This window comes from Cupressus sempervirens, chromosome 5 (assembly GCF_028749045.1).
Source record: "Cupressus sempervirens isolate cs-2001-9-10 chromosome 5, ASM2874904v1, whole genome shotgun sequence".
Classification (NCBI taxonomy): domain Eukaryota; kingdom Viridiplantae; phylum Streptophyta; class Pinopsida; order Cupressales; family Cupressaceae; genus Cupressus; species Cupressus sempervirens.
The window spans coordinates 436,753,286-436,762,778 of NC_143122.1; positions in this window are offsets into that span (position 1 = coordinate 436,753,286).

Here is a 9,493-nt window from a genome sequence, read left to right on the forward strand (position 1 = left end):
TCTTCTCTGAATCTTGATCATCCCTGAGGGAGGAGAAGACAAACCTCCACCATCTTAAGAGGTATCACTATATGATGCATTCAGATCTTCAGTTTCCCCTTCAATCTTCTCTGCTGACTCAGTTGAGTTTATATGACTTTGATTTCCCACGAGTCCATTTTCTGGAATTTGGTTATCCTTGTCTTGCATCATGTGTGTTAACGGCTTTGCGACTGGTTCTTGGCATGATGAGCACTCGAATTCAAAGTGACTAACTTTGTGTAATCAGAAAAATCCTAGGAGGAGTAAGATACTGGGATCGGCTTCTTCTCCCAAGCATTGCAAATTAGTCACCATACTATCTATGAATTGTGTCATGATCTCGTCCTTTGGGATTGATATCTTGAGTTCTTTACCCTGATCGCTTGATGTTTTGGTGGGAATCATATCAAATGCCATCACTTTGTATGAGCCCAAATCTGATTGGAGGAATGCCACCATTCAGAGCATTGTATTATGTGATCATGGTTTTCAATTTGGGTTCTCCATCTATCTTGATTTGATTGTTCAATCCCTTCCATGGTAACCATAGCTGAGTGAAATCCGTAGAAAACCATCCTCTTAGGCATTTTGCCCATTCTCTATTTAGGAGCAATCCATATGTCTTTGGAATGTCAACCACATGTATATCAATGACATCTTGAATATGGGGATCAACTGTCAACTGTATATGAACGTCTTTCAATATGCCAATGAATTTCCCTCCGTTTTGTCCAACTATATCACTATCTGATTGGAAGGTTGAGGATTGACCCCTAACCTTTGCGCTATTGATAGTGGCATGACATCACATGAGGCTCCTAAATCAATCAAGCAATTGTCGAGATTCTTTCCATATATCTTAATGCTGAGCAAAAATGGGGGTACCTCAATCTTGTCTTTAAACATAGTGGGCATTGCTTCTACAGCATTTACTTGTTGAGACACTATCTTTCAAGGGACTGTATTCATATTGTGGGGTACCTTTGTATGATCTAGAGTCTTCATCAGCGCTTCTCATTGTTGTGGACAGTTTTGCAACATGTCAAACATGGACATCTTTGCTTTGGTTCGTTTCAAGTTCTCTGCAGCACTATACTTTTCAGCCGACCAAGGAAGATTTTTTAATATTGTTGTTACATTCACTTGATTCCGATTCCGTTGTCCTCCATATGGTGGCCTAATTAGTGTTGGATTGTTACTGGTTCTCGGATCGGGAGGAGTTGGTTGTAAAGCTGGAGGAATTCCATCTATCAAAGGTTCCTTTCTATTTCTTAGATTATATGTATTTCGATTGTCATTGTGAAATGCAAATATCTCTTCATGTTGAAGGTCAGGTTCCCGACTAAATGGAAAAGAGAACTCTTCACTAGTTGGTTGTTCTGCCTGCACATCCTGTGTAGAATCATAGGATTCTAGTAGCATAGCATTGAATTGTACAGGAGGAGCATTGTCATTCATTTGTGAACTTTGAGTCATCTCTTGATTCCCATTATAATACGAACCATCATTGTTGGATGCATTCTGACTATCATCATACTAATTAACATCTACATACTGAACATTATTATTGTTTTTTATTAGATAAACAAATTTTGAAGGGAGCCTGAAACCCTGTACAAGTCTAAAGATTTTCAATAAGTTTAGATACAAAGATACTGCAAGCAAAAGCAAAGTTGGTCACCCCCCAAACATAGGGTAACCAAGGTGACAAAAAGCCTATCACCAACCAAAAGTAAAGATCCAACAAGGGGGCAAAGCCAGATATATCACGATTTGCCCTTTGATTTAGAGCCACACTTGCACGATTGGAGGTTCATTTCTAAAGGAGGAGCTGATGGTCTTGAGATCTTTCTTTCTACCGCAGTCTAACCATCCTCCACCTTAGCTGCCTCTGCAATCCAATCCCCGGAAGAAACTAAACAATGAAGCCCTGAGAAATCCGAACAACCAACAATCTTCATAGAAGAGCCCATAGCCAACTGGCCCCCCACAGAACTAGGAGGAAAGACAGGGGCAGGGGCAGGAGGGGGAAAAGGGTCTTGGTCTTGTTTAGGAACGTCCAATACTGGGGCAAGAGAAGGAACAGGAACCTCCTCTAACACCGGCACCGAAGGATCATCGACTGAGGATACATTCACTAAAACAACTGCTGAATCCAGAGGCACATCACTGGACTTAACCACCGTATAGTGTTCAGTAGAGGCCCCTGACCACCAAGAAGGTGGTCACCTAGATTTAGACTTCACAGTAGCACAACGGGCAGTAATGTGACCAGTCTTATGACATTTTCTACAATGAAAAGGGATACCTTCATAATCCAATGTTTGGGTCCAAGAGCCCCTCGAAGAATCCAAAAAAATTATCTCAAGAAGGCCCTTAGAAATATCCATCTCTACAAGAAATCTAGCATATGTCGAATGAAGGATATCCTAAGTGTCTGGGTCCACATATAGAAAAACACCAATGGCAGCCCCAATAGCTTCATAAACTAAATCTAGCTAGAGATGCATCAGGAGATTCGGTATCCAGACCCAGATAGGAACCCTGTTAAAGGATTCAGTTAGCGGATCAAAATCCATATGCCACGGTTTGGCCATAAGAGGAAATCTATCCTTCCATGAAAAACTGTTATTGCACAAAATAGTCTTCCTATTTTTAACAGAATTAAACTTTACTATGAAAAAGCCTTTAGCCACCGAAAAGATGTGGACCTCACTATCTAAAATAGGCTCCCAATGCTTAGAAATCCAAGCATGAAGATTAGAAAGAGAGGGCCAAAAACCATAGTAGCAAAAGAAGAGAGCTCATCTGTTGTAACTAAAATATTGTTGACTGTTTCAAAGTCCAAAAGTACCCTTATAGGGTTTGAAACACATACAGGGGTTACTTCTCGGGGATGAGAAAGCCCGGATTGAACAGCTCGAGCACCATGAAGGCCCGCCTTAAATGCAGCCACATCGGCATAAGAGGTAAATCTGCCCTCAAAAGGCATAGAAGAAGCCGACCCAAAACCAGCAACAGCGGTAGGAGGCATAGTACTCCCAAACCCTGAGCATGCAACCAACGACAACTACCTACAAGGCGCGAAGCTGAAACCCGACCAAAGAGCATGCACAACTAAAGACCAGTGTCAACATACCATCTCTGACGAGAGAGGAGCACACAAAGACGGGCCAGAGGCCATGGCCAGGGCTGTGGGAGCCGACCAGTAGCCACAGCTAGGGCTCAGCAAAACCACGGCAAGGGCAGCAAGTGGCTTTTTTTTTTAACATTGTTATTGTTGTTGTCGGCAAGAATGCTTCCATTATTTCATTGAGTGTTCCACTATCAGTTTTGTCTTTGGAATCCATTATTACAATCAGAAGGATTGAAATTGTTCCCCCCATTGTTGTTTCCTGCATTATTATTGTTGTTTCCGCTGAAGTTCCTATTATAATTCTGGCCATAATTGTTATTGTAAGGACCAGCGTTGTTCCTTTAGAAGTTGTTGTTCTGTCCTTGTGACAACCTTAGATGAGTCAGTTCATTATTCATTTGGGACATAGTCTTTTTCATCTGACCAAATTTGCAAACAAAACTATTGTTTGCTTCAAACGGCACTGCTGCCTTTTGCTCAAAGAAGGCAATTTTCGAAGGTCCGTACCCTAGATATGTTAGAGCAGGATTTTGCGGAGTGGGTGCCTGTTGAAATGGAATTGGATTAATAGGTATGAATTGACTAGGCATTGTGGGTACTCCGACAAGGTATGTTGGCATCGTTGTGATAGTTGGAGCTGGAAGCATTAATCCTCCTTCGCTTGCTTAGTGAAGGTAATTGCCTCCTCGAAGACTTTATCCAATGTCTCGATATTTGTTGTAGAAAATCTTCTCAGAAAAATAGCAGTAAGATGGTCTGTAGCATTCAGATAAATCTGAATAGCGGCTTCAACTGGTATAGTGTATGGCATCTCTAGCTTGCGATATGCCATATGAAAGCGATGGTTGAAGCGAGAAACTGTCTCAGCTGGGTCCCTTTTGATTGATATGAATTGTTGATGTATCACAACTAGGTTGATGAAAGTTTTGAATTGTTCTAGGAACAATTTTTCGAAAGTATCTCAATCTCCAATACATCCAGGTGGGAAATTAATGTACCAATTAAAGGCAATTTCACCCAAAGAATAGGGGAATAAATGAAGAACCACATCCTCGTTAGCAACTTGCTTTCGGTTGCAAATTTCTTTGAATACCTTGATGTGATCTTCAGCAATTCGTGTTTCTCCATTGATGAACCTTGGCCAAAACTTCTCGAGATTTTTGGGGAGGTTATGGAGTGCACCTCTCAAGTTTATGGGTGAGTCTATAGCGTTTGCAAAAAATGTCATCAAAGGGTTTGGCGGACCTAAGGGTCGTTGTTGAGGTGGAACTATTGGAATACATGGTGGTTGGAGTGGAGGTGGAGTTGAAGAAGATGATGAAACTTTGAACAAAAGTGGTTGAATTCGGGATTTTCCTTTATCACTGCATGGTTTGCGGAAGTGGGTAAGCTCAAGAAACTCGTATGCACTTGGTGAAGACCTTAATGCTCGTTGAAATGGGGATTCTAGATCAAAACCCTCCAGTTTGTACCAACTATGTGAAAAGCGCACCTCTGAAAAAAGTACACTTTCTCACAAATCAGGCACACCACAAAATTTTGCGCACCTACGGATCTACGGGCTTGTGGGCCTACGAACCACCTGAATTTCTCAAAAACTCAAGAAATTTTTTGAACTTGTAGAAAGTGCAAAATTTTGCAAAAGTGAAGAATTTTGAAACTTTAGCAAATTTTTTACTTTTTCCAAGAATCAAAAGTGTGGCCCTCCTTCCAGTGCCACTTCTATTGAGTTGTCATTATGCACGATGCTAAACGGCAAGAATTCTTGCAAACTCCTCTCTTGAAAAGTTGATCTTGTGAATCAACTCCAAGGTTCCAAGTGATCTTGTGACCTAGTAGAATCCATTCAGTTGAAGATAAATGTGATTGTTCACATGAAGGCCATTGTTGGTTCATTTCAATTTCGGATGAGATGAAGAATCTGCACACTGCTTCAAAATAAAACATGCAAGAAAGAACTATGTTTTTGTATTTTGATGTTTTTTTATGAATGCAATCTAACAATGCAACTAGTATGAAGTCCTATTCTAACAAGGGGGTTAGTAAAGCAAATAAAAAAACTTTAATGCAAACAACATGAAATTGAAATCCTAATGGACATAAGCTATAGAAAACTACACGTCTGCGAGTTAAGCTTTCAAAGAAATTGGTGGGTAACCAATGAAAGGAGAGGCGCTTCCACGATTCTACTAATGCAATTGTCGGTGAGAAACTTAGTGATCATATGATGTTTTACCCTTCATCAAATCGCAAAGCCATGGAAAGTGCGCTCATGCAAGACGAAAAGTTATGCAGGCACAATTCGATGATTTCTTCTCAAGCTAGTTACGTCAACAGAATTCGTCAAAATCGTAGCAAACAATAGAACTAAAAAATCACACAACCAAAAACAAAGCAAAAAACTTTTGGCTCAATCACAATTCCATGAACATACATCCACAAAACAATGACACATTTAGGCAAGAATTACTACACTCCAAATGCGAGCACCAAAAGCATAATTTTATTACAAAATAATGGCGGCCCCAATTACATATTAGAATGGAGTATTTATATGAAATCGTCTCCTCAATTTGTGTTGAGAGTGAGAGATATCTTCATGCAATAATATGCTTTTAATTAATAAAACAAACTAATTATATACAAACTAACAATCTAATTGAAGTAGGACTTCATCCATTTTTTATTCATTAATTGGATGCATCAGTCTTCACATGTCAGAAACAAAGAATTTATGAGAAAAGAAAGAATAAGAAAGCCTTCAGTCGAAGTGGAAGTGTCTATAAGTGTCAAAAATGCAAGTTGATCCTTCACCGAGCATTTGTCGGAGTTAAACTATCGTCAAAATGTGTTTCCAATGCATAGAAAGCTCTATTTTTGCAACTTGCAATTAACTGTCGACGCACCTCTGGAAAAGCAAACCTGTGCACCTCAAAATGGTCCAAAATCTCAAAATTTTACTCAGTGTCAAAATTGAAATTCTGGCTTCTAGGTTTTGTTCCCCTTTATCCCAAAGTTATGTTTGGATGTTTGCCCTTGAATTTCTCTATAATCTCAGTAATTTTAGTTGCATCTGGTAAATCTAGAGCCTCAAATTTATCTTTGACCTTCTATCTATAATTGTCTACCTCAATTCGAGTCTCAGCAAAATCAGTATCCAATTCTAATAAGGTTTATGTTGTTCTAAAAGCCTGTCGGATGTCTTCATCATTAGTAGCTTCCTCAAAAATCTTCCTGAAACTCTCCACTGCTACTTCTACAGGCAATAACTTCTCTCATTTCTCATCTTCAAAAATCTCTAAACATGCATCGTTTTAATGCCTCTCTACTTCCAAAATTCGTCCTAGCGCTTGGTCCTTGAGCCGATGGATCTCCGTGTGTAATGTTTCCATTACTTTATTACAAACCGCAATCTTCTCTATCCAATCATCAATCAAATCTAACTCTTCTGGTGTATACACATCTACCAAAATCTTGAATCTTTGCTCCTTTATTATTTGTAAAACTTTTAAGTCTTTGCTCCAAGCTTGTACTTCATCCATAATGTTGAAATCTTGCTTCAAAATCGCTACCATCTTATTAACATTTTTCTGCGTAGCGTGCAGTAACTTCAGGTTCCCTTGGATGATCAAAACACCCTTCTCTTCAAAACTTCCCTGCCACTGTTGACAAGCTTTCAAAAATGGGTCCAAATGCACCCCTCCCCCTTCTTTGAGTATAATGTTTAAGGTCTCCTCAGGATGCTTGCGATCTAGAGGACCAACAACTTCGGCTAAATATCCTCTTAGGATCTCGTTTTCCCTTCGAAGTGTTTGGAGTTTGACCTCTTCCTATTCCATATTCCTAAAAACCTCCTTAATCCCCATAGTCACCATTAATCTGGTTGTATCTAGTGTGGGTCTCCCAAGCATGACCTCTTTGATTTAATAATCTTGTGGACCGAGGCTTTTTGTATCCGTATCAACTGGAGGGACAACCACTTGTGTGAACAAATCTTGATCACGGGTACTATTGACAAATGCCAACGGTCTCTCTTCATGTGATGGAGACTCAAGTTTATTCAAAATCTCAGCCAACTCAAAAATATCCTCCTTGTCAACACGGAATTGTGGTTTCGTGCTCCTCATTATTTCCTTTCTTAGCCACCTTGGAAACCGTTCAACTGAAGACCTACCTCTCTAGGACGAAGGAGTATGTTTGGCTACCTCCTTTCCCTTATCACTCCTCCTCGGAGTTCTTTCCCTTTGCGAGCGCTCTTCTTTTGTAGCCTCTGTCTTCGTAGACCCTGTAATTTGCACCTCAAGGTCTTGGGAGGCTGGTTGAGTATATTCTACCATTTGTCCTTCCTTTAACACTTCATTGGTCGCCATTTGTTGTGCTCCTTCTCTTGTGAAGGTTCCTTATGAACCTATTCTTCTTCAAACTTTGGAGGCAGAGGAGTAACCGAACCTTTATCTACCACCGTGACTTGTGGTGGGGATGGGGGAGTAAGATCAGGACCTTGTGACTCTGGTGGCATCTACATCTAGTCTTCCTATTGGGTTTCACCTATAGGGGTATCCCTGTTCTTGTCCCCAACCGATTCTGTTCCCATGGGCATGAAATGAAAATCTGACATTTTGAATATGTTATCGCCCTTCGCATCCTACTCATCCACCCATTTTTGTACTTCGTCTTCTAAAGAAGAAACTTCCAAAGGTTCCTCTGGGACAAATGGCGGTGTGACCATAGAACTTCTTGTCTTCTCTTGTTTTGTGGCTCTAGCTAGCCGGGTTCTTCTCTATAAAGGCACATTTTCCTCCTCATCTTCCTCTTCTTCTTCTTCTCCATCGGCAATAGTTTCAGGGTAAATGGGCAAGGAACCATTCGTTTAATCACCCTTTGCCTCTTCTTCATGCGGATCTTAATCCTTTTCTATTTCATGGAAGCAGAAGGGGATGTCGGTTCTGTTTACGTAGGAGGAATGGAGACTTGTTGGATTTCTTCCTCTGTCTAGCCTGGGGCAACTAGAGGCAATTGAGGGTTCGACTGGACTTGAGCAACTGCAATACCTTGTGACCCTTGCACATCTGTTTCCTGTTGCTGAGGAGGTGCTTACACTTCACCCTCTTCTATTTCGGCTCACTAAGGAGAATTCCTCTTTCTTTTGTCCTTTCCTTTCCTCTCCAGAGGGTGATAGTATCCTACTAGGTGGTCAAGTTGGTATATTGTTTCTAGCCTGATAGGAGACTGGGCCACAAAGGTTGGAATGGTAACTTTCTTTCCTCTACCTTTCTTTGGGCATGCTTGCGCGTGAAAAATCACGGTTTCAGCTTTTGGATCAAGTTGAAATGGTTTCTTCATCCAATCCTTTGTCATCTTGATGACGTGCCTCGCTCAATGATTAATATCATCGCTCTCTTACCTATCAACCTCGGTGTTCATTATGGGTCTTTCTCCAATTTTGTCCAAGTTGAACAAAGGATCCAACAGCTCCCCAGAGTCTTGTTTCAGTATCTCATCTAGAATTTAAACCTTTAGACTTTTCAGCCAAATACAAAGTCATCCTACAATAGTCCCTGATACGGACATTGTAGTCATTTGTTGCATTCATCCAGTGATCCTCAATGGCCTCTTCATGGTGGAATTCTCTGCCCGCCAGACTCGACTTTCCCAATAATGTCAAAATATGGTCTGAGAGAATTGCACTCCTCAAGAGGATATTAGTCTCACTCCAATTCGAAAGACAGAATATCTTGTTTCCGTTTTACTTGATATGGTCCTATGACCAGGGGCCATGTCCAACATGGTCTTTGTTGCTTCCTAACCTTGTCATATGCAAATTCAATCTGTCGTGCCATCTCCAACAAAGCCAGTCTATCACAAGGATATCTAGGGAGCTTTTTCAGGTTGACAGTGGCACTAGCTACCCCTAGATACGTGAATGTTTTGAACTAGATATAGTAGGCCCCGAGAGCTATTATCTATCATATTGCATCGTCAGATAATCTTTTCGCATAGTCTCCCTCTATGAATTGGATGATAACAAAGATGAATGCATCATTCACGATCGTGTATTCTTTGCTCTATCCCAAGAGCCTCTTCCTCACTAGTTGAGGGTATACAATGTATGGCGAGGCATTGGGATCATGCATGTTGCCCCTTTTGTACAGTCCAGGATAATTTGTTGCCCTTGCCGCTAACAGATATACCTTGTTTGAAATCATATAGAACTTCTTCTTGTCTTTGATTGCCACCAATTGTTCGCACAAGTTTTCACTCAATGTGGTGGCCCAATCAATTGGCATCCTTTCCATTTTGATTGTCTCAACGAAATTTACCATGAAAACATTTAGG